Genomic DNA, 24,938 nt, shown 5'->3' with positions numbered 1-24,938 from the left:
AAACTCACCCCTTGAACTGTCTGCAGGAGGGAGGGATGCACAGAGAGGGGAGAGGAGCAGATCCCAAACCAGGCATCCTATGCACAAGGGACTTGCACTGGGAAGAGAAATTCCCATAACATTTGGCTTTGACAACCAGAGGGACCTAACTTAGTGAGTTATTACAATCACTGGGGATTTAACACTTAGCACTTTAAAAATCTATCACCTAGGCTCTGGGAGAGCCAGAGGATATTAGGACACTGAGTCCCTACCCTTAAAGAGATAGTACAACATACAGCCCCATGGAGATAGTGCACAGTTAAAGGGGACTCTGAGTGGAAAGGAAAGATCATAAGCAGAAATAAGAAAAGTAGGAAGCACAAAAGCAGTAAAATAAGTATATCTATAAAAATCAGTCAAGGGATTCACAAAATAAAAGGATTTTATAATAATAATAAAATAAAAGTATGACACCATATACCTAAAACCTGAGGGGAAGAGGAATAAAAATTTAGTGCTCTCAAAATGGGTTCAGACTTAAGCAACCATCAACTTAATATAGACTGTTGTATACATAAGATTTTATATATAAACCCAATAGTAACCAAAAGTCAAAAACCGGTAATAGATATGCAAAAAGTAAAGAGAAAAGAATCTAAGTATATCACTAAAGAAAGCCAGAAAACCATGAGAGAAAAGAACAAAAGAAAGGAACAGAGAAAACTACAAAAACAACCATAAAACAAATAACAAAATGGCAATAAGTACATACCAATCAATAATTACTTTGAATGTAAATGGACTAAATGCTCCAGAATGATGGATGGATTAAATAAAACAAAACCCATCTAGTATGTTGCTTACAGGAGACTCATTTTAGACCCAAAAATACATGCAGATTGAAAACAAAGGGATGGAAAAGCATTTATCATGCAAATGGAAGTGAAAGCCAGGGTAGCAATACTTAGATTGGATAAAATAGAGTTTAACACAGACTGTAACAAGATCAAAGGACACTACATAATCATAAAGGGAACAACCCAACAAGAAGATAGAACAATTGTAAATATTTATGCACCCAACATAGGAGCACCCAATACATAAAATAGTTAATAACAAACATAAAGTAATCAATAGTAATAGAATTATTGAGGGGGACTTTAACACCCCAGTTATATCAATGGATGGGTCATCTAAATAGAAAATAAATAGGGAAAGAGTGCTTTTGAATGAAACTCTGGACCAGATGGATATAACAGATATATATTCAGAACACTCCATCCTAATACAGTAGAATACACAATCTTTTCAAGTACACACGGAGCATTCTCCAGAATAGATCACAAAACATGTCTCAATAATTTCAAAATAAACTAAGTCATACTATGCTTTATTTCTGATCATAGCATTATGAAACTAACAATCAACCTCACAAGAAAAAATCTGGAAAGGACACAAATATATGGAAGATAATGAACATGCTACTTAACAGTGAATGGGTCAACCAAGAAATCAAATAGGATATCAACACATGGAGGCAGATGAAAATGAAAACACAATGGTCCAAAATCTTTGGCAATGCAGCAAGAGCTATTCTAAGACAAAAGTTTACAGCAATACAGGCCTACCTCAAGAAGCAAGAAAAATCTCAAATAACCCAAACTTACACCTAAAGAAGCTGGGAAAAGAAGAACAAACAAAACCTAAAATTAGTAGAAGGAAGGAAATAATAAAGATTAGAGTAAATAAAATAGAAACAAAAACAATAGATCAATGAAACCAGTAACTGGTTCTTGGAAAAGATCAACAAAATTGATAAACTTTTAGCCAGACTCATTAAAAAAAAGAGAAAGGGGACTCAAACAAAATCACAAATGAGAATGACACCAGAGAAATACAAACAATTATGAGAGCATTTTATTGAAATAGCTCTATGTCCAAGATTGTGTAACCTAGAAAAAATGGATAAATTCCTAAAACATGTAACTTCCCAAAATTGAATCAGGAAGAATATAAAATTTTAACAGAAAAATTACTAGCAATAAAATTGGATTGGTAATCAAATCAAAAAAACCCTCAACACACAGAAGTCCAGGACCAGACAGCTCCATCGGTGAATTCTACCAAACATTGAAAAAAAAGTTAATACCTATTCTTCTCAAACTATTCCAAAACATAGAGGAGGAAGGAAAACTTCTAAATTCATTCAATGAGGCCAGCATTACCGTGATACCAAAACCAGGTAAAGACACCACCTAAATAAATAAATAAATGAATGAATGAATGAATGAATGAATGAACAGGCAAATATCTTTGATGAATATCAATGCAAAAATCCTCAACAAAACAGGAGCAATCTGAATATAACAATACATTGAAAAAATCATTCATGATCAAGTGGGATTTAATCCTGGGTGCAAGGATGATTCAATAATCACTAATCAGGGGCAGCCGGGTGGCTCGGCGGTTTAGAGCCGCCTTTGGCCCAGGGCCTGGTTCTGGAGACTCAGGATTGAGACCCGTTCGGGCTCCCTGCATGGAGCCTGCTTCTCCCTCTGCCTGTGTCTCTGCATCTCTCACTCTCCCTCTCTCTCTCCCTCTCTCTCTCTCTCTCTCTCTCTCTGTGTCTCTCATGAATAAAATCTTTAAAGAAAAAAAAATAGTCACTAATTAATCAATGTGATATGTCATATAAATCAGAGAAAGGATAAAAACTATATGATCATTTCAATAGATGCAGAAAAAACAACTGACAACGTACAACATCCATTCATGATAAAAGCTCTCAACAAAGGAAACATACCTCAACATAATAGAAGGAACATACCACAACATACCTTAGCATACATGAAAAACCCACAATGGATACCAAACTCAATGTTGAAATGACTCAATGGAAAGCTTTTCCCCTAAGGACAGGAATAAGACAAGGATGTCCCTTATCATCACTCTTATGCATCATAGCACTGGAAGTCCTAGATATAGCAATCAGACAACAAAAAAAATAAAAGGCATCCAAATTGGTAAGGAAGAAGAATTAATGTCACTATTGGCAGATAATATCATATACAAAAACCCCTAAAGACTCCAAAGAAAAACCACTAGAACTGATAAACAAATTCAGTAAGGTCACAGTTACAAAATCAATATACAGAAATCTCTTGCATTTGTATACACTCGTAAGGAAGTAGCAGAAAGAGAAACTAAGAAAACAATCCCATTTGCAATTGCACCAAAATAATAAAATATCTAGGACTGAACTTAATTGAAGTGAAAGACCTGTACCTAGGAAACTATAAAACACTGATGAAAAATTGAAGACAGCACCAAATGGAAAGATATTCCATGCTCATGGATTGGGAGAACAAATATTGTTAAAATGTCCATACTACCAAAGCAATCTACAGATTTAATGCAATCCCTGTCAAAATACCAATAGCAGTTGTCATAGAACTAGGAAAAACAATCCTAAAATTTGTATGGAACCACAAAAGACCCCAAATAGTTAAAGCAATCTTGAAAAGGAACAAAGCTAGAGTTATCACAATACTAGGTTTCAAAATATACTACAAAAATAATAAAAACAGTATGGTCCTGGCACAAAAAATAGACACACAGATCAATGGAAGAGAATAGAAAACTCAGAAATAAACCCACTATTATTTGGTCAATTAATCTTGGACAAAGGAGGCAAGAATATGCAATAGGAAAAGGTAGTCTCTTCAACCAATGGTGTGGGGAAAACTGGACAGCAACACGCAAAAGAATGTAACTGGGCCACTTTCTTACACAATACACAAAAATAAATCCAAAACGGATGAAATCCCTCAATGTGAGACTGAAATCATAAAAATCCTAGAAGAGAGCAAGATAGTAGTATCTCTGACATTAGACACAGCAACATTTTTCTAGATATATACCCCGAGACAAGGGAAACAAAAGCAAAAATAAACAATTGGGACTACATTAAATGAAAAAGCTTCTGTACAGTGGGGGAAATGATCAACAAAACTGAAAAATACAACCTACCAAATAGGAGAAGATATTTACAAATGACATATTTGATAAAGGGTTAGTATCAAAAATAGATGAAACTTATACAACTCAACACCCAAAAAATAAATAATCCAATTAAAGATGGCTGAAGAAATGAACAGACATGAACAGATTTCTCTAAGAAAGACATTCAAATGGCCAACAGATACATGAAAAGAGGCTCAACATCACTGTCCAGGTAGTGCAAATCAAAACTATAATGAGACATTACCTCACACCTGTCAGATTGGCTAAAGTAAAAAACCAAAAGAACAACAAAGTTTGGTGAGGATGTGAGAAAAAAATAACATGTGCCCATTTTTGGTGGGAATGCAAACTGGTTTAGCACTGTAGAAAACAATGTGGAGGTGGCTCAAAAACTTACAAATAGAATTGCCAGATGATCCAGTTATTCCACTACTGGGTATTTACCCAGAGAATACAAAAACCACTGATTCAAAAAGATATATGCAAACCTACGTATATTGCAGCATTATCTACAATAGCCAAATAATGAAAGCAACCCAAGCGTCTATCAATAGATTAAGGGATAAAGATAAGATGTGCAAACACACACATACATACATACACAATGGAATATTACTGAACACACAAAAAATGAGACCTTGCCATCTGAAACAACATGGATGGACGTAGACAGTCTAACGTTAAGTGAAATAAGTCAGTCAGACAAAGACAAGTATCATATGATTGCACTCATATGTGGAATTTAAGAAACAATACAAATGAAAAAAGAATAAAAGAGACAAACAAAAAACCCCAGACTTTTACATACAGAGAACAAACAGATGGTTACGAGAGTGGAAGTGGGTCGGGGATGGATGAAACAGAAGGGGATTATGAGTACGTTTATCATGATAAGTGCTGAGTGATATATAGAATTGAATCACTATGTTGTATATTTGGAACTAATATAAATTATATGTTAATTATACTGGAATTAAAACTGAAAAGTGGGGGAAGAGGCAAGATGGTGGAAGAGTAGGAGTCCTCAATTCATCTGGTCCCCTAAAGTTAGCTAGATAGCTTTCAAACAATCTAAACACCTGTGAATCAACCTGAGATGTAAAGAAAGAACAGCTGGAATGCTACAGAGAGAAAAGTGATCACTTCATACAAGGTAGGAGTGCAGTGAAGAGAAACAGAGGGGATATATCAGAAGATGAATGGGGCAGGGGAGGGAACCTTTGTAAGCTGCTGCAGGAAAGTGCTAAGGAGTACAAATGGATCCTTTAGAAATCTGCTCTTGAGAGTCTTCCCTGCCTGAAAAGTGCTCAGTGGTGAAATAGGGCAAAACTGCAGGAGGGGCAGTGAGATCTCAACACTCTCAGAGTCACAGAAAGAACAGGGAAGCCCGGGAGAAAGCCCAACTTGTGTCACAAACCACAAACTGCAGTGGGACCAGGGGACCAATCAGCACCGTCCTAGGTGTTGGTAAAGGACTGGAAAGGGCATCTAGGAGAAGTGGAGCGGGTGCCCACTCCAGGAGGTGACACATCCCAGAGCCTGGTAGTGGAGGGAAGTGGGCTATCCTCTTTTCCCTCAGGAGAGGCAGAGCCAGTGAACACACAAGATGGTGAAAGCTCTCTTGCCACCCAGCGCCCTTCAAACTGAACAATTCTGTGCCCCCACCCCTACCCCGCCCCTCCTACCAGTCCCCAGGAGGATCTGAGCCAGTGCATACTAAGAGTTTGCAGTTCGGTACACACTGGGAGCTCTTGGCTCCAGGGCTGGAGATCAGGCTGCCACCATTTTCCCCCCCTTTCACCCTGGAGGCACATGGCCTCCAGGGACAAAGGTCGCACGGGGAAAACAGCTTACACTGAGCCCCACCAGCTGGCAAGGGTTGGGGCATCTCCCACCCAGGCACAGACACCTGAAATCAGCACAGCAGGCCCCTCCCCCAGAACACCAGCTAGAAGAACCGGGGAACAGCCAATTTATTGACCAAACACCCTGGAAAACTCCAGGACTGAGGTAAAATAATATATAGAACTCAAAGTTTATTCCTTATGACTCATTTATCTTTCAAGTTAAGAATTTCCAATATTCTTTATTTTTTCCTGTCTTAACTACAATATTTTAACAATTAAGTTTTTTCCTTTTTATTTTCATTTTTTTTTATAATTACATGTCATAGATATATTCTTCATTTTTGGCTTCCTTTTAACATATCCAATTTAATTTTTGTAGATATATAAGTTTTGGGTTTTTTTTGTTTTGTTTTGTTTTATAGTTTTGGAGTTTAGTACCTTCTAACATATGGACCAAAATACACTCAGAACCAAGTGAAGCATCATGTTGGTTGACTCTGTGAGATTATATTCTCTCTTCCTTCCCATTCTGCCCCCCTCTTTTGTCTTTTTTTTGTTGTTCTGTTGTTTCTCTATGTTTTGCATGTTTGCATAAATTTGGAATCTGAGACTTTCTAACGTACAGACCAAAATACTCAGAACCAAGAGGATCATCATGTTGGGCCACTCTTGTGAGACTATATTCTCTCTCCTCCACCACTTCCTACCTCCCACTTTTAAAAATTTTTACTATTTTTTAAATTTGTTTTTCACTTCATGGTCTTTTTTTCCTTTTTCTTTTATTTTCTGGCCTCTGACCTCTTCGAAATTATCTATGGTGTATGCTACTTAGGTCGTGGTTGATTGTTTTGACTCTGCTCAATCATACAGCCATTCGGCACTGGACAAAACGACTAGAAGGAAGAATTCACCACAAAAGAACCAGAAGTAATACTCTCTGCCACAGATCTAACAGATATGGGTTTAAGTAAGATGTCAGAGATACAGTTCAGGATTACAATTATAACATTATTGTGGCTCGAGAGATTCTCTTACTGCAGAATTGAGATCTAATCAGGCCGAAATAAAAAATACTTCAACTTAAAAGCAGTCTAAACTGGATGCTCTAACAGTTGGGGTTAATGAGGTAGAAGAGGGAGTGAGTGACATATAGGACAAGTTGATGGAAAGGCAGGAAACTGAGGAAAAGAGAGATAAATGACTTAGAGCCCATAAGGAGAGACTCCAGGAATTAGATGATAGTTTGGGAAAGAATAATATTCATCTTACTGGGATTCCAGAGGGTATGGGGAGAGAGAGAGAGAGAGGACCAGAAAGTATGTCTGAACAAATCATGGCTGAGAACTTCCCTAGCCTGGGAAAGGAAACCGGCATACATATCCAAGAGATAGAGAGGACCACCCACCAAAACCAACAAAAATTGATCAACACCCTGACATATAATAGTGAAGCTCAAAAATTTCAAAGATAAAGAGAAAATCCTAAAAGCAACTCGAGACAAGAGATTCCTAACTTATATGGAGAGAAATATCAAATTAATAGCAAATCTATCCACAGAGATCTTGCAGGACAGAAAGGGCTGGCATGATACACTCAGAGTACTAAATGAGAAAACCATGCAGCTGAGAATACTTTACCAGCAAGGCTGTCATTCAGAATAGAAGACATAAAGAGCTTCCAGGATAGAAACTGACAGTATGTGACCACCACACCAGCTCTGCAAGAAATATTAAGGGGGACCCTGTAAGCAAAGAAGGAGCCCCCAAAAACAATCTACAGAAATAGGGACTGTATAGGTAATTTTATGACACTAAATTCATATCTTTCAATAGTTACTCTGAACATGAATGGGTTAAATAATCCAATCAAAAGACACCGGGTTTTAGATTAGCATAAAAAAGCAAGACCCATCTATACGCTGTCTACAAGAGACTCATTTTAGACCTAAGGACACCTCCAGACTGAAAATGAGGAGGTGGAGAATCATTTATCATGTAATAGTCCTCAAAGAAAGCTGGGATAGCAATCCTTGTATCAGATAACTAGATTTTAAACCAAAGACGGTAATAAGATATGAAAAGGGACACTATATCATACTTAAAGGGTATATCCAACAATAAAACCTAACAATTAGGAATATTTATGCCCCTAATGTGGGAGCAGCAATTATATCAACCAATTTATAACCAGAGTAGAGACATAGGCAATAATAGATTAATAGAAAGAGACTTCAACACTACACTCTCAGCAAAGGACAGATTTCCTAAGCAGAAGATCACCAAAGAAACAAGGGCTTTGAATGACACACTGGATCAAATGGATTTCACAGATATATATAGAACATTCCATCCAGGATCATATATATCACTGGAATAGAATAGAGAACCCAGAAATGGACCCTCAAATCTGTGGTCAACTCATCTTCGACAAAGCAGGAAAGAATATCCAATGGAAAAAAAAAGTCTCTTCAATAAATGTTATTGGGAAAACTGGACAGTCAACACAACAAGAATGAAACTGGACCATTCTCTTATACCATATACAAAGGTAAACACAAAATGTTTGAAAGATGTAAATGTGAGACAAGAATCCATAAAATCCTAGAGGAGAACACAGGCAAAAACCTTTTTGAACTTGGCCACAGCAACTTCTTGCAAGATCCCTCTATGAAGGCAAGGGAAATAAAAGCAAAAATGAAATACTGGGAATTCATCAAAATAAAAAGCTTCTGCACAGCAAAGAAACAGTCAACAAAACTAAAAGACAACCTACAGAATGGGAGAAGATATTTGCAAATGACATATCAAATAAAGGGCTAGTATCGAAGATCTAAAAAGAACTTATCAAACTCAACACCTAAAAAACAGTCATGAAATGGGCAGGAAACATGAAGAGACATTTCTCCAAAGAAGACATACACATGGCCAACAAGCACATGAAAAAGTGCTCCATGTCACTTGCCATCAGGGAAATACAAATCAAAACCACATTGAGATACCACTTTACACTGGTGAGAATGACTAAAATTAACAAGACAGGAAACTACAAACGTTGGAGAGGATATGGAGAAAGGGGAACCCTCCTGCACTGTTGCTGTGAATGCAAACTGGTACAGCCACTCTGTAAAACAGTGTGGAGGTTCTTCAAGAAGTTAAAAATAGAGCTACCCTATGGCCTAGCAATTGCATTACTGGATATTTACCCCAAAGATACAGATATAGTGAAATGACAGGACATCTGCACCCCAATATAGCAGCAAGGTCTATAATAGTCAAACTGTGGAAGGAGCCATGATGTCCTTCGACAGATGAGTGGATAAAGATGATGTGGTGTGTATGTATACACACAGACACAGACACAGACACACACACACAATGGAATATTACTCAGCCATAAAAAGGATGAATACCTACCATTTACTTTGATGTGGATGGAACTGGAGGGTATTATGCTGAGTGAAAGAAATCAATCAGAGAAAGACAATTATCATATGGTTTCACTCATATGTAGAATATAAAAAGGGAGCCTAAGAGGAAAGAGGGAAACTGAGTGGGGAAAAACTAGAGAGGAAGATAAACCATGAGAGACTCCTAACTCTGGGAAACAAACAAAAGGTTGCAGAAGGGGAGGTGGATAGGGGGTGGGGTGACTGGGTGATGAGCATTAAGGAGGGCACATGATAAGACGAACACTGGGTGTCATACTACATGTTGGCAAATTGGATTTAAATAAAATTAGAAAACCTAAAAATAAATAAGAATGAATTCCCTTTAAATGGGTTTTTAAAAATAATTTCTTAGCAATTTACCATGCTACATACATAATTTTTTTTCATTTTATTTTATTTATTTAATCATAGGAGAGACACATACAGAGAGAGAGGAAGAGACATAGGCAGGAGGAGGAGAAGCACGCTCCATGCAGGAAGCCCGATATGGGACTCAATCCTGGGACTCTGGGATCATGCCCTGAGCCAAAGGCAGACACTCAACAATTGAGCCACTGAGGCATCCCTATAATACTGTTTTTAAACCTGGACATGATAGGGCCCTTTGCTGTTCCCTTTCCTATCGATGTCTCTTCTGACTTTTCTATAGCTCAACTCTTGCCCAGAGATGCATCTGCACCCCACCTCCCACTCGCCCTTTGAGATTTTAGATAGTTTTCAGCCTTCAGTATGATAAATACAGAAATTAAGAGTCTTTCAAAATTCCCTGGCAATTTGAAAGAGTAATTTTGTCTGGTTAATTTCATAGTGAAAAAAATAGGATTAAAAAAAAGAAAAAAAGGGATTGTATTAAGTGTGTTTTATTTCATTTTTGTTGGAATGTATTTATTACCTTATTTATACATAATATGCCCCGAGAGTTTTACCTCTTGGTTCTCATTTTTCCAGTATGAAACAGAACTATAACAAAACCCCCAAAAACCTACTCTTCTTATTTTAATGCACACTTGACTTCAATTTCAACCTTTCTCCTCCCCCTGCAACATGGATTATCATTGCTCAATCACAACTAGTTGTCTATCTCTGAGCCTCCTTTAATCCATTTTGTGCTTCCTATGGTATGGTGTATAAAAATGGCCAGTATTTTACATGTTCTACATGTTTGGTTGTATAACTCAAATTATTTGTGACTTCATTTTGAACACTTCTTCCCACTAAAAAAGCTCAGCGTTTTTATCTGAATGATGAGCCTGGTAGGTATTTCAGTACACTTGACTAATATCTTCCAGTCATAATCTACAGTTTGTTTTAGATTTCCTTGTGATATTATACCTGTTTGGATTTCAGTATATTGTAATATTGTATTAAAAATTGCTAGACACAGAGTAGGGTTTTTTAAATTGTTATTTGGGAAGTGCAGTGTTTCAAATAACTGAAAATTACCTATTAAAAATCTAAATTTGTGGTTCTTTTGACAAACTGGCAACCCTAGGCCTGGATTATCACATAGCAAAAATTAGCTGGAACTATCTAATGTCCCCTTTAGAGAGGACATAGGTTCTCCATGGATAAAGAAGATATAGTATGTATACAATGGAACACTATTCGGCCATAAAAAAGAATGAAATCTTGCCATTCACAATAACATGGGTGAACCGAGAGGGTAGTATGCTAAATGAAATAAGCCAGACTAAGTAAGACAAATACCATATGATTTTACCAATATGTGGAGTCTGAAAAACAAAGCAAATGTACAAAACACAGCAGGAACAGACTCAGTAATATAAAGAGCAAACTGGTATTTGCCAAGGTTGGGGGTGCAGTGGATGGGATAAGCAGGTGACAGATAGTAACTACATTTATCCTGGTGGAACAGTTTGTAATACATATAATTGTTCAATTACTATGTCATACACCTGAAACTATGTAATACTGTATGGCAACTATAATTTTAAAAAATTGATTTCATGATTTTTAACTCTGTTCCCCACTCCTTTATCCCAGTGGGTAAATATCTTTCATATATTGTATACTGTCAAGGAATGTGGAAAAAACAAATATTTCAAATGTTATCAAAATTTCTAGTATTTTTAGTTGTTTATATCAAATTAGAGAAAGATTAAAAAGTGTGTAGATTTTTTGTTCCAAAACAAGAGATACTGATTCAGTAAGTCACTTATGGGGCGGTCCAGAATTCTACATTTAAAAAAAGTGGACCACGTAAAAAGACTCCATTTTGAGAAAATCAGGTTGATAGAGCCCGAATTGCAAATCAACAGTTATGAAGGGAATTTTGAGAGAAACCATACTCTAAGCTTTTGAGGTTCACAGCAGAGAAAACATAAACTCTCCATGAAACATTTCCTCATGCCACTCTCCTAGATAATTGAAATGAACAGGCATTTGAAGCAAATTGATGCAAATCTACTTTGAGAAAGCTTTATAAAAAGTACATGTAAATCGAGAGTGGTTATCCATACACTTATACCAGGTATAACTTATTTTATTGTGTTTTACTGAAGTAAATTTCTACTTTGCAGATATTGTGTTTTTAACAAATTGAAGAGTTGTGGCAACTTGGTTTTAAGCAGGTATATCAGCATTTTGCTAACAGCATTTGCTTACTTTGTGTCTCTGTGTCACTTTTTGGTAATTATCACAATATTTCAAGCTTTTTCATTATTATTACATTTGTTATGGTAATCTAAGATCAGTGACCTTTGGTGTTACTGTTGCAATTGTTTTGTGGTGTTATGAACTGTGCCCATATAACACAGCAAATATAATTGTTAAGTGTTGTGTGTGTTCTGATTGCTCCACCAACTGGCTGTTCCCTCATCTCTTGTCCTCTCTATTCCATGAGACACAACAATACTGAAATTAGGCTAGTTAATAAACCTACAATAGCTTCTAAGTGTTCCAGTGTAAGGGAGAGTCACATGTCTCTCACTTGAAATGGAAAGCTGGGAGTAATTAAGCTTAGTGGGAAAGGCATGTTGAAAGCCAAAATAGGCTGAAAGCTGAAAGCTAGACCTCCTGGGTCAGTTAGCCAAGTTGAAAATGCAAAGGAAAAGTTCTTAAAGGAAATTAAAAATGCTACTCCAGTGAACACATAAATGATGAGAAAGCAAAACAGCCTAATCACTGATATGGAGAAAGTTTGAGTGGTCTGAATAGATCAAAGCAACCACAACATTCCCTTAAACCATGGCCTAACCCAGAGCAGGACCCTAACTCTCTTCAATTCTACAAGCTGCAGAAGAAAAGTGTGAAGCTAGCAGATGTTGGTTTGTGAGGTTTAGAGAAATAAGTCATCTTCATAACATAAAAGAGCAAGGTGAAGCAGTAAGTGGATGTAGAAGCTGTATCAAGTTATCAAGAAGATCTAGCTTAGATAGTTAATGAAGGTGTTTATATATATAATATATATATATGAATATTATTCAGCCATAGAAAAGGTTGAAATGTTGCCATCTGCAACAACATGGATAGACTCAAGGGGATTATGCTAAACGAAATAATTCAAACAGAAAAGGATAAATAGCATACGATCTCACTTTTATATGGAATCTAAAGAACAAAACGAGTTTATAGACAGAAAGAAAAGACGGGTGGTTGGTTTCCTGAGGCAAGGCCTTATAGGTGGTTGAAACAGGTGAAGTGGTCCAAGGTACAAATTTCCACGTATAAAATAAGTCAGTCACGGGGATGTACACTATGGTGACTGCAGTTTATAGTACTGCGTTGCTTCTTTGAAATTATGTAGGGGAGTAGATGTAGAGAGTTCTCATCACACACACAAAAAAATTAAGTACATATGGTGATGGAGGCTAACTGGACTTACTGGGTGATTGTTTCACGATATATGCAAATATCGAATTATTATGTACCTCACAAACTAATATGTCAGGTCAATTACACCTGAATCAAAAAAAAAAAAAAAAAAAAAGAAGGCAGTTGGGAATGGGAAAAATTAAAAATAAAGGTACTGATTTGTAAAAAACATGAAAAAGAGAAGAAGAAATTAACATACTGTTTAAAAATAAGTTTACCTTAAGTTTCCTGGTGTTTGGGGGCAGGCTGGGTGACTCAGCAGTTTAGCACCGCCTTCAGCCCAGGGCGTGATCCTGGAGACCCAGGATGGAGTCCCAGGTTAGGCTCCCTGCGTGGAGCCTGCTTCTCCCTCGGCCTGTGTCTCTGCCTCTCTCTCTCTCTCTCTCTCTGTGACTGTCATGAATAAATAAATAAAATCTTTAAAAACAAAAGTTCCCTGGTGTTGTGAACATGCATCTGAAGGCGATAATGAAAGGAATAGGTTCCTCGGTAAAGAGGCCACAGAGGTTTGACCCAGGGGGCAGGAGGGACCCCAGCATTACTTGAACCATCTCCTGACCCAGGGGTGCTTTTGCCTTACCTGAGACCCGCACAAGCCCACGTCGGAGGCTCCTGGAACAGCCCTACAGTCCTTCCGGCCAGCACTGTACAGACACCAGTACCGACACACACACGCTTTACCAAAATTAAACTATTTAAATGTATCTTTCATGAAAAACTAACAAGTAAAGCAACGGTTCAATTTTTTTTTTTTTTTTTTTTTTTAAAGAGAGAGAGAGAGAGAAGTCACCTTCTGGATTTCCGCTTTGGCGAGTTCCTCGTGTCTGAGCCGCTCCCACCGCCTGGTACAGGATCCCGATCCCAAAGTCACCCCGTCGCTGTCGTCTCCCGTTTTCAGGTTCTTCAGGCGGAGCTCCTCACAGAACTACCTAGGCCTTCGGCGTCGCTTCTCCCGCCGCGCATCCGCGATAGGCCCCGTGGGCACCAGCAACCCGGGGCTGAGGACACGCGGGATGAAGGACACACGGGAACGTCTGAAGCCCGTAAGGTGTCCGATTCCACCAGCTTCGCCTCAGGAAAGTTCTTGGCGAAGGAGCGCCCGCAGGGTGGGCACTGCTGGTCTCAGGCACCACGGGCGGGCGGACGCCGGGTCTTCGAGGCCTGTCCTTGTGGAGCAGGTGGACCTTGAGGTGTAAAGTCTGTGGCTTCAAGGCCGACTCCTTAAACAAGAAAGTCCCAAACTGCTCCGGATCACTCACCGCAGCCCAGGCGTCTGGAACCCTCACCAGGTTCCCGCAAGCGGCGCTCTCCAGGGTCCGCCGGAAGCGCTGACCCCGCTGCGAAGGCGGGGCATCGGCTGAGCCCACGGAGCAAGCGGCTCTTAGCGCGAGGGCTGCTGGGAGCCCGCGCAAGGGCTGCTGGGAGCCCCCGCGCGGGAAGACGGGCAGGAAGGTCCTCGTGCGCGGCTGCCCGGGCCCTCAGCGCCTCCCGCCGCGGCGGCGTCGTCCGCTGAGGCTGAAAGCACCGGCTCCACCGTGGGCCCAGTTGGCCAGCTTTGGGGGCGTCCTTCGGGCCTCGCCTCTCCACCACCTCCTGACCCGTGTGCGTGGGCCGTTCAAGTTGTCCCACTGCAAGTTGTGAGACCCCGCCCTTCCCCTCCCCCCCGGAAACGGAAACGGTACCCTCGCCGGCCTCGTGGTGGGGAGGGGCGACTTCCCCATCTCGCCTCCTGTTTGGTCGAGGGAGGTTTGAGGCAAAGGCTAAATCTTCAGCAGTTTTCATGATGGGGGTGGCTCTTTGCGGGTGGTATGGTCGGAGCGGTCAAATTCCAGCCTTCACGGCCGGCTCCTTGAAGAGGTGGCCCTTGGTAGCTGGGCTCTGTCATCCGAGGACTTGGGGACGCGGCCCCTCCATCTGCCAGAGGGAGGGTCTGTGCCCGCTCACTTGCTCGCTCCGGGAGCCCTGGCAGGCGAAGTGGCGCGGGCCTGAGAAGCAGAGACACGGTCGGTGGGAGAGCCTTCTTGGTCTGATAGGTCAGGTCTGATAGGATTAAGAAGGTGGATGTAATGCTTTGCGCTCAGAAGTATGAAGGAACCTTTTCCTCCAAGCCCAGCTCAGGGCTGCAAGACATTCACCTGCAGATGCCACTTGGGTTTTTAAGACTCCCCAGAGTCTGGGGAGAGCCTGAGGGATCCAAGGGCAGCCAGGGGAGCCCAGGGGAGCCCGGGCAGGCCCACTGGAACACATGTCATCGAAGGTGTCACATCCCCTAGAGGGGGGTCCGCATTGGCCCCTGCTGGTTTCTGGAAAATTCCATTGGTCATTTTGGTACCCACTTACTTCGTGAACTGTTGATTCTCCTTCTGGGTCCAGATTTGATGAGAGGTTTTTTTTGTTGTTGTTTTTTTTTAAGATTTATTTATTTATTCATGAGAGATACAGACTGAGAGAGACACAGGCAGAGACACAGGCAGAGGGAGAAGCAGGCTCCTCGCAGGGAGCCAGATGTGGGACTCGATCCTGCATCTCCGGGTCACACCGAAGTCAAAGGCAGGCGCCTAACCGCTGAGCCACTCAGATGTCCCTGAGGAGAGGTTTCTAATCCAGGGGTTTCTTTCAGAGCAAAACAAGCCTCAGGTTTGCTGCTTAAAATCCTGTTTCTGGGGATCCCTGGGTGGCTCAGCGGTTGGGCGCCTGCCTTCGGGCCCAGGGCGTGATCCTGGAGTCCCGGGATCCGGTCCCGTGTCGGGCTCCCCGCATGGAGCCTGCTTCTGCCTCTGCTTGTGTCTCTGCCTCTTTCTCTCTCTGTCTCTGTAAATAAAATCTTTAAAAAAAAATAATAAAAATCCTGTTACTGTGCTCCAGCAGAAAAGTCATCTTCATAGCTTGGGCTACGTTCTTGGTTGGCACACTTCCTGTGGCATAAGAATATATTGTTTTCTAGTGTGTGTGTGAGAGAGAGAGAGCGAGCGAGCAGAAGAGAGAGAACATCAAAACAGGGGTCATAGGAGAGCAAACATTCCAAGAGACCAGGTGGAAACTTTTTGGGCTTTCCTGAGGGAGCCTCGGAAGTCAGTCCCACTGCACTCTGTCGATCAACAGCAAATCACCTAAGGAGCACAGATTCAAGGAAAGGCGCGTGACTCCACCTCTTGGTAGGACTGTGGGGGAAAGTCATGTCTCAGAAGAGTAACTGATAGGTATTGTTGAAAACAGTCTGTCACCAGAGGCAACCAGAGTGAGTATCCTTTAAAATATTTACCAAAGAAAATGCTGTATGTGCTCTATGGTTTTCCTATAATATTTAATCTTAGAAATCTCTCTTATGTTGACTGTAGATCAAATTAATTCTTTTTAATGGTTTCAAAGCATTCTGTTCCATGGATTACCATTATTTTTTTTTTAAAGATTTTTATTTATTCATGAGAGACACAGAGAGAGAGAGGCAGAGACACAGGCAGAGGGAGAAGCAGGCTCCATGCAGGGAGTCCGACGCCTGGCTCGATCCCGGGTCTCTAGGATCAGGCCCTGGGCTGAAGGCGGTGTTAAACCGCTGAGCAACCAGGGCTGCCCGTGGATTACCATTATTTTTAAAGCTGCTCTCATACTTTTGGAATTAGGTGTTTCTTTTTCTTTTCTCTTTTCTTTCTTTGGCTAATAGAAAGCAGTGTTGTGATGAATATTCTCTTAGATATTTCCATGAAATTTTGCAAGATTATTGGATAAATTCTTTGAAACGGAATTGGTGAGTCAAAGTATATATGCTTTGACATATGCTAAAGATTGTGATAGATATGGCCAAATTTCCTTTCCAGAGCCCATACTAATTTACATTGTTATCAATAGTGAATGAAAGTGCCTTGTTTCCCACATCTTGGTCTGTACTTGGTATCCTACAATTTTAACATCTTTACTAATTGCACAGATGAAAAATAGTATCTCATTATTATTTTTTTTATCTCATTTTTTTTAAAGATTTTATTTATTTATTAGAGAGGGAGAGAGAGAGATTGGTAGCACTGAGCAGGGGGTAGGATCAGAGAGTGAGAAGCAGACTCCCTGCTGGCAGAAAGCCTGACAAGGGACTTGATCCCAGGATCCTGGGATCCAAGCTGAAGGCAGATGCTTAACTACCCAGGTGCCCCTGGTATCTCATTATTTTGATTTCAGTTTTTTTATATATATGAATGAGGCTGAGCATTTTCCCCTGAGCTTATTGGCTTTTTAAAATTTCATTTTTCCTTGTGGGTGGGAGAGAGCTATTATCTGTTTATATTCTCTTATTATTTTGAAGTTTTGAATATTAAAAATTAATGTTTTTCTATTAATGTCATACGTATTGAACACTTTCACCATTTTGTCATTCGCTTAAGGTATTTATTTGCCATGATTTTAAAAGATTTTTTGGGATTTAAGGGATTAATCATTATACATTTTAATGCGTGGGTTAGATGTTAGCCTTAGAAAGTTCTTCTTATCAAAATTATAAATACATGCACCTACATTCTTTCTAGAACTTTACTAACTTCAGCTTTTAAGTCTTTGAAACATCTAGAATTTGTTTACCACTACTAATTTATTGGTGAGGAAAACATCACCCAGAAAGGATAACCAACCTCCTTCGGTCACATAGCTAGTGATTATCAGAATGAAAATAAGAACCACAACTCTTTGATATCTACAATCTGACATTTTCACTAAGGATTACAAGATATGGAATCTATTCTGGCCAGTTTAAGTAGGAAAGGAACTTATTAATGGAGCTTATATAGCTTACAGAATCTTCAGGAGGGTCACAGAGAAGCCAAGTTGGGCTTATGATTACTTCATGATTACTTCACCACACTTGAAGGTTTCTGTAATGAAGACACTGTTGCTACTGATGTTCACTGTAGGTGATAATTTGGACTGGATACCAGAGGCTCTTTTACTGATGGTACATTTCAGTCTGCCAGTAGAGGCAACCAACTTGTGAACATTACACACATGTTTAAAAAACTTACCAAATATCTTCACCACTTAACTTGCCAGAAGATCAGTTCCCCAGAGTGCAGCCTTTGTCTTACATTGCTAAATTACACCAACTCCATATGGTACATTTGATTGGCAAAATTTAGGCCACATGATTATGCGTTAGGTATAAGGGATCCTGGGAATGCAGAAAATGGAACTTAAAATAAGTTGGCAGCCATGAAGTTTCACTTTAGCCTCTACCCATTCTCTTCTGAAATGTTACTAAGTTTTATGTATTGTTTCTTGGGGACAGAGATATATCTGTTATCTAATAGTTCCTAAGAAAAGTAGAATTTTCTAGCACATTACTGATGTTAGAAAGTCCTCTCATGCCTTTTTATTAGGAGACAAAAAGGAACTTGAATACAGCAGATCCTCCCCACCCCCCCACCCCCCCCCCCCACCACCCCGGCCCCTTATCTGTGGTTTTTCTTTTCATGGTTCTTTCAGTTACCAGCGGTTATCTGTAGACATATGGCTAGAAGGTCAGTAGTAGTCTCATGCTATGTCACAATGTCTATCTTATTCATTCGTTTTAACTAGTGTTATTCACCTACTAGTGTTTTGAAACGGATCTCCTATAGATAAGGGGCAACTACTGCATATCTGTTGGTTTTGCCTTTAGTATGCAAATGAGGTAAATATACTTACAGTGGAGAATTTTCAAGCTGAGTAACTCATCTGAAGTTCTCATAGAGTTAATTCGTGTATGATTTAGTTATTTTTACTCAAAACAAAATTTTTGAAAACTTAGATCCAATTTAACATACCCTTGTTAGACACATATTATGAACAAGGCCCTGTGCTGCTCTCTACATCCACTGAAGTCAGGAGAATTTTTTTATATCCTGTAATAACATTTTCAAGTTATATAGCATAGTTTTCAGGAAGAAGATGAGAAAATACAATTGTTCATATTAAAAGCATCTAATTTTGGCAATTTTTTGATGGTCTTTTGAGCCAAAGTGTATTTATTGCTTGAACACAATCATAAAGAAATTAATTAATTAATTAATTAATTAATACAATTAAGTTGAAATCATTAATCTGTTAAAGCACCCTAATTGTATATTGAATTATTAAGTAAAAAACTGTATTGACAGTACAATTGTCAGTTTTAGACTATACTTTTCTTTGTAGCACTACTAAACATGAAATTGGGGGGGAATTTGACTACTTTTATTTATTGCATTCATTATTTTTCTGTAAACAAGAGCAGTTCTTAAAGAGCATCACATCCAGGTGCATGAAGACAGAAATAGTCTGTAACAGAAATGCAATAAGAAATTCTAATCATCCTTTGGCTTTCATTACTTTTCATGGAAAATCTATTTTGAAATTGAATATGTTTTGATTAAAAATAGTTATCAACTCATTTCTAATGTAAAGGTATTTTTAAGTGGGTGAAATAAAAAGTGAGTCCACTTTTCTCCTCAATTATTAGGGCTATATATTTTTGTATGAGTGATACTTGGGAGTGGGTCAGTTATGGTCAGGTGTACAAGTGGACTTCAGAGTTAATGCACAGGAAGGAAAGTAGAGAAAATGGAAATAAATTATAAAATATGACTTATAAAGATCACATCCTTTTTAAAAACATTGAATCATTATTTTAATATAAATTCTAAAGCCTTCAGAGTGTCACAAGTAGAAAGTTAACTTAGAAAAAGAAAAACAGATCTATACATCCACCCAGTCATTGATCCCTATATCCCAGGAAGGTGTCGTGGAATACACTTTATCAGTGTGGTAACTAAGTTTCCAGGGTTACTAATATTTTTAAGAAGATTGCTTAAATGTCTTTGTTCCTTGTCCATAGCACACTGGTTGTTGGATGTGCTCTCATTAAATATCCTCTTATGAAAGTATTCTGGACACTGAGGGTTCCTATGTGAAATGACATAGGTTGAAGAAAAGGGTGGAGTCCACACCTCATAATGCATTAATCAACCAGAAGAATAGGCTAGAACTGGATAATTAAAATTTGATTCCATTTTTACTACCTCTGGTAGTAGTAATAATATGTAACTATAGCTAAAACTGACTGGCACTTTGTTCCAGTTTCTGTGGCCATTCTTTGGGTGCATCATCTTAATTCAACTTTCATCTTCATTCAACCTTCAGCAACCTTGTGAAAGTAGTGCTTTTACTATCTCTATTTAAGAGATGGGGAAACAAAATCTTTAAGAGTTTAAAAATATATCCAGTGTTATATGGGCAGAAAATGATTGAGCTAGGATTCAAATCTGGTTTTATAGGACTGCAGAACTTCAACTCCAAATCACTGAATTTTACTGCTCTTTCCATAGCATCTTTTTATGTAATAAATATGTCACCACTCTAGAGTTCTTAAAGTGTGGGAAAAAAACAAGGAGAAATTTGTTCTACACTCAAAGTTAAAAATTTAGTCCCTAGGAAGACTAGACTACTCTAAATAAGATCTAGTACTGAATATTTATTTATTTGATTTACAGCCACAACATGCCACGCTTTCTGTGTATTATCCCTCTTCCTAAAGATGTTACAGCCTAATAGGGAGATAAAAACAATTTTTAGAGAATTTCAGAGATTCCATAACACAGATCTGATCAGAGAAATAGAGAAGCCAAAGGTAAAAAGTGATTATATCAGAATCCAAATGGTAACAGTTGGAAGTAGCATAGAAGTTTCCTGAGAAGAAAGTCTTTAAGGGATAAATTCTTGAGGTGAGTCTTCATAGGAAAATATTATCTTTGCCAGTCCAGCTGAAGGTAGGGTGTAGATAGGATGAGGGTTATTAGGTAGTGCTAGTCAGGGATACAGATGAGGTAAGGAAGAAATCTTGGATAGAGACAATTGTTAGAAAAGTTATGGAGACATGGAAGAGCATTGACTGCTCTGGACACTGTAAAATCTTTAAAACTTGTTTTAAAAAGAAGGAGGAGAATAAGAAGAAGGGGAAGGAAATAAGGGAGGAGAAAGGAGGAAGGAGGAAGACCAGATGAAAAAGAAGATGAAAAAGGAGTTGGAAAGAGTGAAACACAAACCTGGAAAACAAATCAGGAGTTTTGACTTTAATCTGTATAATAAAAAGAATTACTGATGAATTTTAAGCCATAAAAAATCATCAACTTTATGTTCTGGAAATATCACTGATATATGAAAGATGAATTTGAATTGCGGGGAAGTGGTTTGGAAATTTAGCTTACAGAGTAAAACAGAGATCGAAGAAATATGTGTGAGGTATGAAAATAAGTTGATAACTCCCATCCCCCTGTGATGTAATAATTATTATTCCATACCTACAGGACTATATTTAATTAAAACAGCACAATGTCTGGCAAATAACACATGCTCAATATATACTTGGCTCAGAATTATGGCCTTAAGCTAATTTGAAGGAAAGAAATAATTGTTCAGGAGAATGATTTTTCAAATAATTTTAGGGGATTATGGGAACTTTAACACATTACTTTTCACAGTCCTCATCACTTCTCAGGAGTACACCATCAAGGTGAAACTGAACAAAATGAAAAATATAACGCTTTGGTGTTTCAAATGTCACTATATATGCCCAATAGAAGGGAATGGAGAGGGACTTAAACTAATCACTTCACAAAAAATTCCTTTTGAAAATAGCTTTTGAGTAAATTACCTTCTAAAATCTCTAACCACTTTGGGAAATACGGTTTTCTATTATAAAATCACTTTTGAACCTGAGAGAAATAAAAAATTTAATGAGTCTTAGAATCATAGTTGCAAGTCTTCACGTACTGTTGTTTATACTCCCTTGAAATGTATCCCCTTGTTGTGTCAAATACTTTTATTTGTTTTAAAAGTGAAAAATGCTTCTGGATTAGAATGGTAAATCTCATTCCATTTCTGATTTATCTGCATATCCATTATTGTACTGTTGTTAATCAGTGTAATTGTGGAAAACTGTTTTAGGGTTCTTAGTAAATAACAGTTAAAAGGTGATAGAGTTTGCTTTGTTATCCAGATTCAAATTATGCTAGAAATAATTGTTTCTTGGAGGGAGTACATGATTCCTTCCCAATTCAAAGGGCATAACCACTCAACAAGGGAGGAGTGTCTATAGACCCTCTTAGGTTTGTACTCATGTAATGCATAATAGAACCATTGAACACCAATAAAAAATAAATTAAAAAAATAAAAAAAATAAATAAACATTAATTCAAAAAAAAAAAAAAAAGAACCATCAAGACTGCCAGTACTCGTCCTCAGTCCTCTCTGAAATCACCTCATCATTCTAACAATTCACTACATGAAAATAATGGCAGGTTTAGGCTGTGATCTTGTTTCTAGGTTGCAAGGAGACACAAAATTTTCAAAGTACTAGAGATATTTTCATAACAAAATAATGAGTATGTTTCTTTATATGTTCATCTAGCCAGACTGGAAGACATTCCCTTACTACTTACCAAGGTCATGATTTTCCTTTGCTTTTCCTTTAGGACCTTATGTTAAAATATTGCCATCTTGAATTTTTATCTTTAATCATTCATTCTTGGCCTAGAAATATGCTCACGTTTTGCATATCTAAAAATTCTTTCCCTTAAGGGTTTCGAACACCTAAAATTAATATCCTTTCTATTTCTCTTTTTTTCCTTACTATAATAATTGCAGTTCCCCAATCTCTTATATCTGGGAGAAACAATAGTTTTCTATCCTTCAAACATCAACACTGAGTCATTTCAACTCTTTTACCTTCAAAGTTCTCTTCCAACCAGTCATATAGTCTATAGATTTTTACCTATCAAGTCTCCCCACACATATCTGTCTTCCTTCTGATCTTGCTGTCTAGGAGGAAACTTTCATAATCTCTTATCTGCATTATTGTAATTGTCTTTGTTGAGAAGGAAATATTTTACTCTATCCTTCAAGCTTCTGGTTGGTCTAAGAATCAAATTAACATGAGACAAAATTGACAGGAGAAAATCAAACTTAATTTTGTACATATGGGAATCTCCATTAACATAAGATTCCAAAGACAGGCAAAATGAGGTATATATGTCACCCTGAACTAAGAAGAAAGGGGTATTGAGGTAGGACTTCAAAGGGAAGGAAAGCAATTCACAGGAAGAGGAAACGGAGTTCATATTTGGTAAACAAATGTTTGCTGGCCATCCAGAAACAATGGGACATAGAGATGAATTTTAGCAAACAGCCTTTGCTGTTTAGCTTTGCTAAACTTCTTCCTATTACCCTAGTATTATACTGTATTTATCTATGGTGCTAGGTCTCTTCCTAGACTAGGTTTCTTTCTTTCCTTTCTTTCCTTTCTTTTCTTTCTTTCTTTCTTTTTCTTTCTTTCTTTCTTTCTTTCTTTCTTTCTTTCTTTCTTTCTTTCTTCTTTCTTTTTTTCTTTCCTTCCTTCCTTCCTTCCTTCCTTCCTTCCTTCCTTCCTTCCTTTCTTTCTTTCTTTCTTTCTTTCTTTCTTTCTTTCTTTCTTTCTTTTCTTCTTTCTTTCTGTGTTTATTCATTTATTCATGAGAGACACACAGAGGCAGAGACACAGGCAGAGGGAGAAGTAGGCTCCATGCAGGGAGCCTGACGCAGGACTCGATCCAGGGTCTCCAGGATCACGCCCTGGGCTGAAGGTGGCTCTAAACCACTGGGCCACTGGAGCTGCCCTAGACTAGGTTTCTATCAATTCTTTTAGACAGTTGGAAAAAGGTCAAAGTTTTTCCCTAAGTCTTTTGAGCTTTTACTGTTTTCAGTTCAAAATAATCTACAAGCAACAGTGACACATTTTGGGTCAACTGGTTGGGAATTCTTACCTCTTCAAACTGGTTTCTTCACTTTAGAACCCCTTAGTTTAAACTATTCTAAACAGAGCTGCAGGGTTAATCCTCCTAAACCACAGTCCTGAATCCATAATATTTATGCTAATAACAGTAACAATAACAACTAAAAAATTAATTGCTTCTCATTTTCTTATGAATTCTTTTTTTAAATATTTTATTTATTCATGAGAGACACACAGAGAGAGAGAGAGAGAGAGAGAGGCAGAGACACAGGCAGAGGGAGAAGCAGACTCCATGCAGGGAGCCCAACGTGGGACTCGATCCTGGGTCTCCAGGATCACACCCTGGGCCAAAGGCGGCACTAAACCGCTGAGCCACCCTGGGATCCCCATCTTCTGAATTCTTTACCTAGCATTCACGACCCATCTAATTCTGACCTATTTTCACAGTTATATTTCTCATTTTTCTCTTTGTGCATCCTTTTTGCTTTCTCATTTTATTCCCACTTCCTATCACCTCCGGCTTTCTACCCCTATGCTTGTTTTGTTTGTTCTTCTGTCAGAAATCCTGTGTTCTTCAGTCTTTGCCAGTTGAAATCTTATCTGTCATTTAAGACTCATCCCAAAGTCCATCTTCTCTATACTTTTCCCTCAAATTCCTTGATAAGTTGTTTTGAAGTGAGTTTTAAAAACAATTTTTGTTTTTGGTAAAAACAAGTTATCTGGGCAAAAGTTTTCTTTTGATCCAGTTATTTTCTTTTGCATAAATTCATTAACACAAGAAAAGTAGAGACAGGCTGGCTGCATTTGTTGGACTCAGAGAAAGTTTAGTTGTAAATGGAATATTTTGGATATTATCATCATCCGTCTACATAAGGCTCCCTCTTGTTTTTTCTCTCATCCTCATTCCTTTTTGCTGTTTGCCTCTGCTCATGTAATAAGTGCAAATAAATTGTCTTTTGTTTATGTGTTCTCATGAAATGAGTACTGTTGATTATATGCAAATATATTAATTTAAATGGCTTGCTATATACCTAATTTTACT

General features: G+C 38.4%; 2 protein-coding genes across 14 annotated transcripts in view; one reads left to right on the top strand and one right to left on the bottom strand.

Annotated features, from left to right (window-relative positions):
* CNGB3 (cyclic nucleotide gated channel subunit beta 3) overlaps nucleotides 1–14,472 on the bottom strand; it is a 245,871-nt gene extending 231,399 nt beyond the window's left edge. For 4 of the 10 annotated variants that reach the window (XR_013366986.1, XR_013366987.1, XM_077876330.1 and 1 more), the window contains exon 1: nucleotides 13,925–14,469. The gene's annotated coding sequence lies outside the window, so the exon portion shown is untranslated. Of the gene's footprint in view, nucleotides 1–13,352; nucleotides 13,516–13,924 lie in introns of those variants that run through there. The other 6 variants (XM_077876332.1, XM_077876336.1, XM_077876337.1 and 3 more) reach the window with 3 other exon arrangements.
* Nucleotides 14,473–14,607: 135 nt separating this feature from the next.
* The window catches only part of CNBD1 (cyclic nucleotide binding domain containing 1), a 543,788-nt gene continuing 533,457 nt past the window's right edge, over nucleotides 14,608–24,938 (top strand). For 3 of the 4 annotated variants that reach the window (XM_077876352.1, XM_077876350.1, XM_077876345.1), the window contains exons 1-2: nucleotides 14,608–14,736; nucleotides 16,237–16,372. The gene's annotated coding sequence lies outside the window, so the exon portion shown is untranslated. The remainder of the gene's footprint in view (nucleotides 14,737–16,236; nucleotides 16,373–24,938) is intronic. The other variant, XM_077876351.1, reaches the window with a different exon arrangement.

Source organism: Canis aureus, chromosome 28 (assembly GCF_053574225.1).
Source record: "Canis aureus isolate CA01 chromosome 28, VMU_Caureus_v.1.0, whole genome shotgun sequence".
NCBI classification, from domain to species: domain Eukaryota; kingdom Metazoa; phylum Chordata; class Mammalia; order Carnivora; family Canidae; genus Canis; species Canis aureus.
Note: the sequence above shows the minus strand (reverse complement) of the source record. Positions and strands in the feature narration are given on the sequence as shown.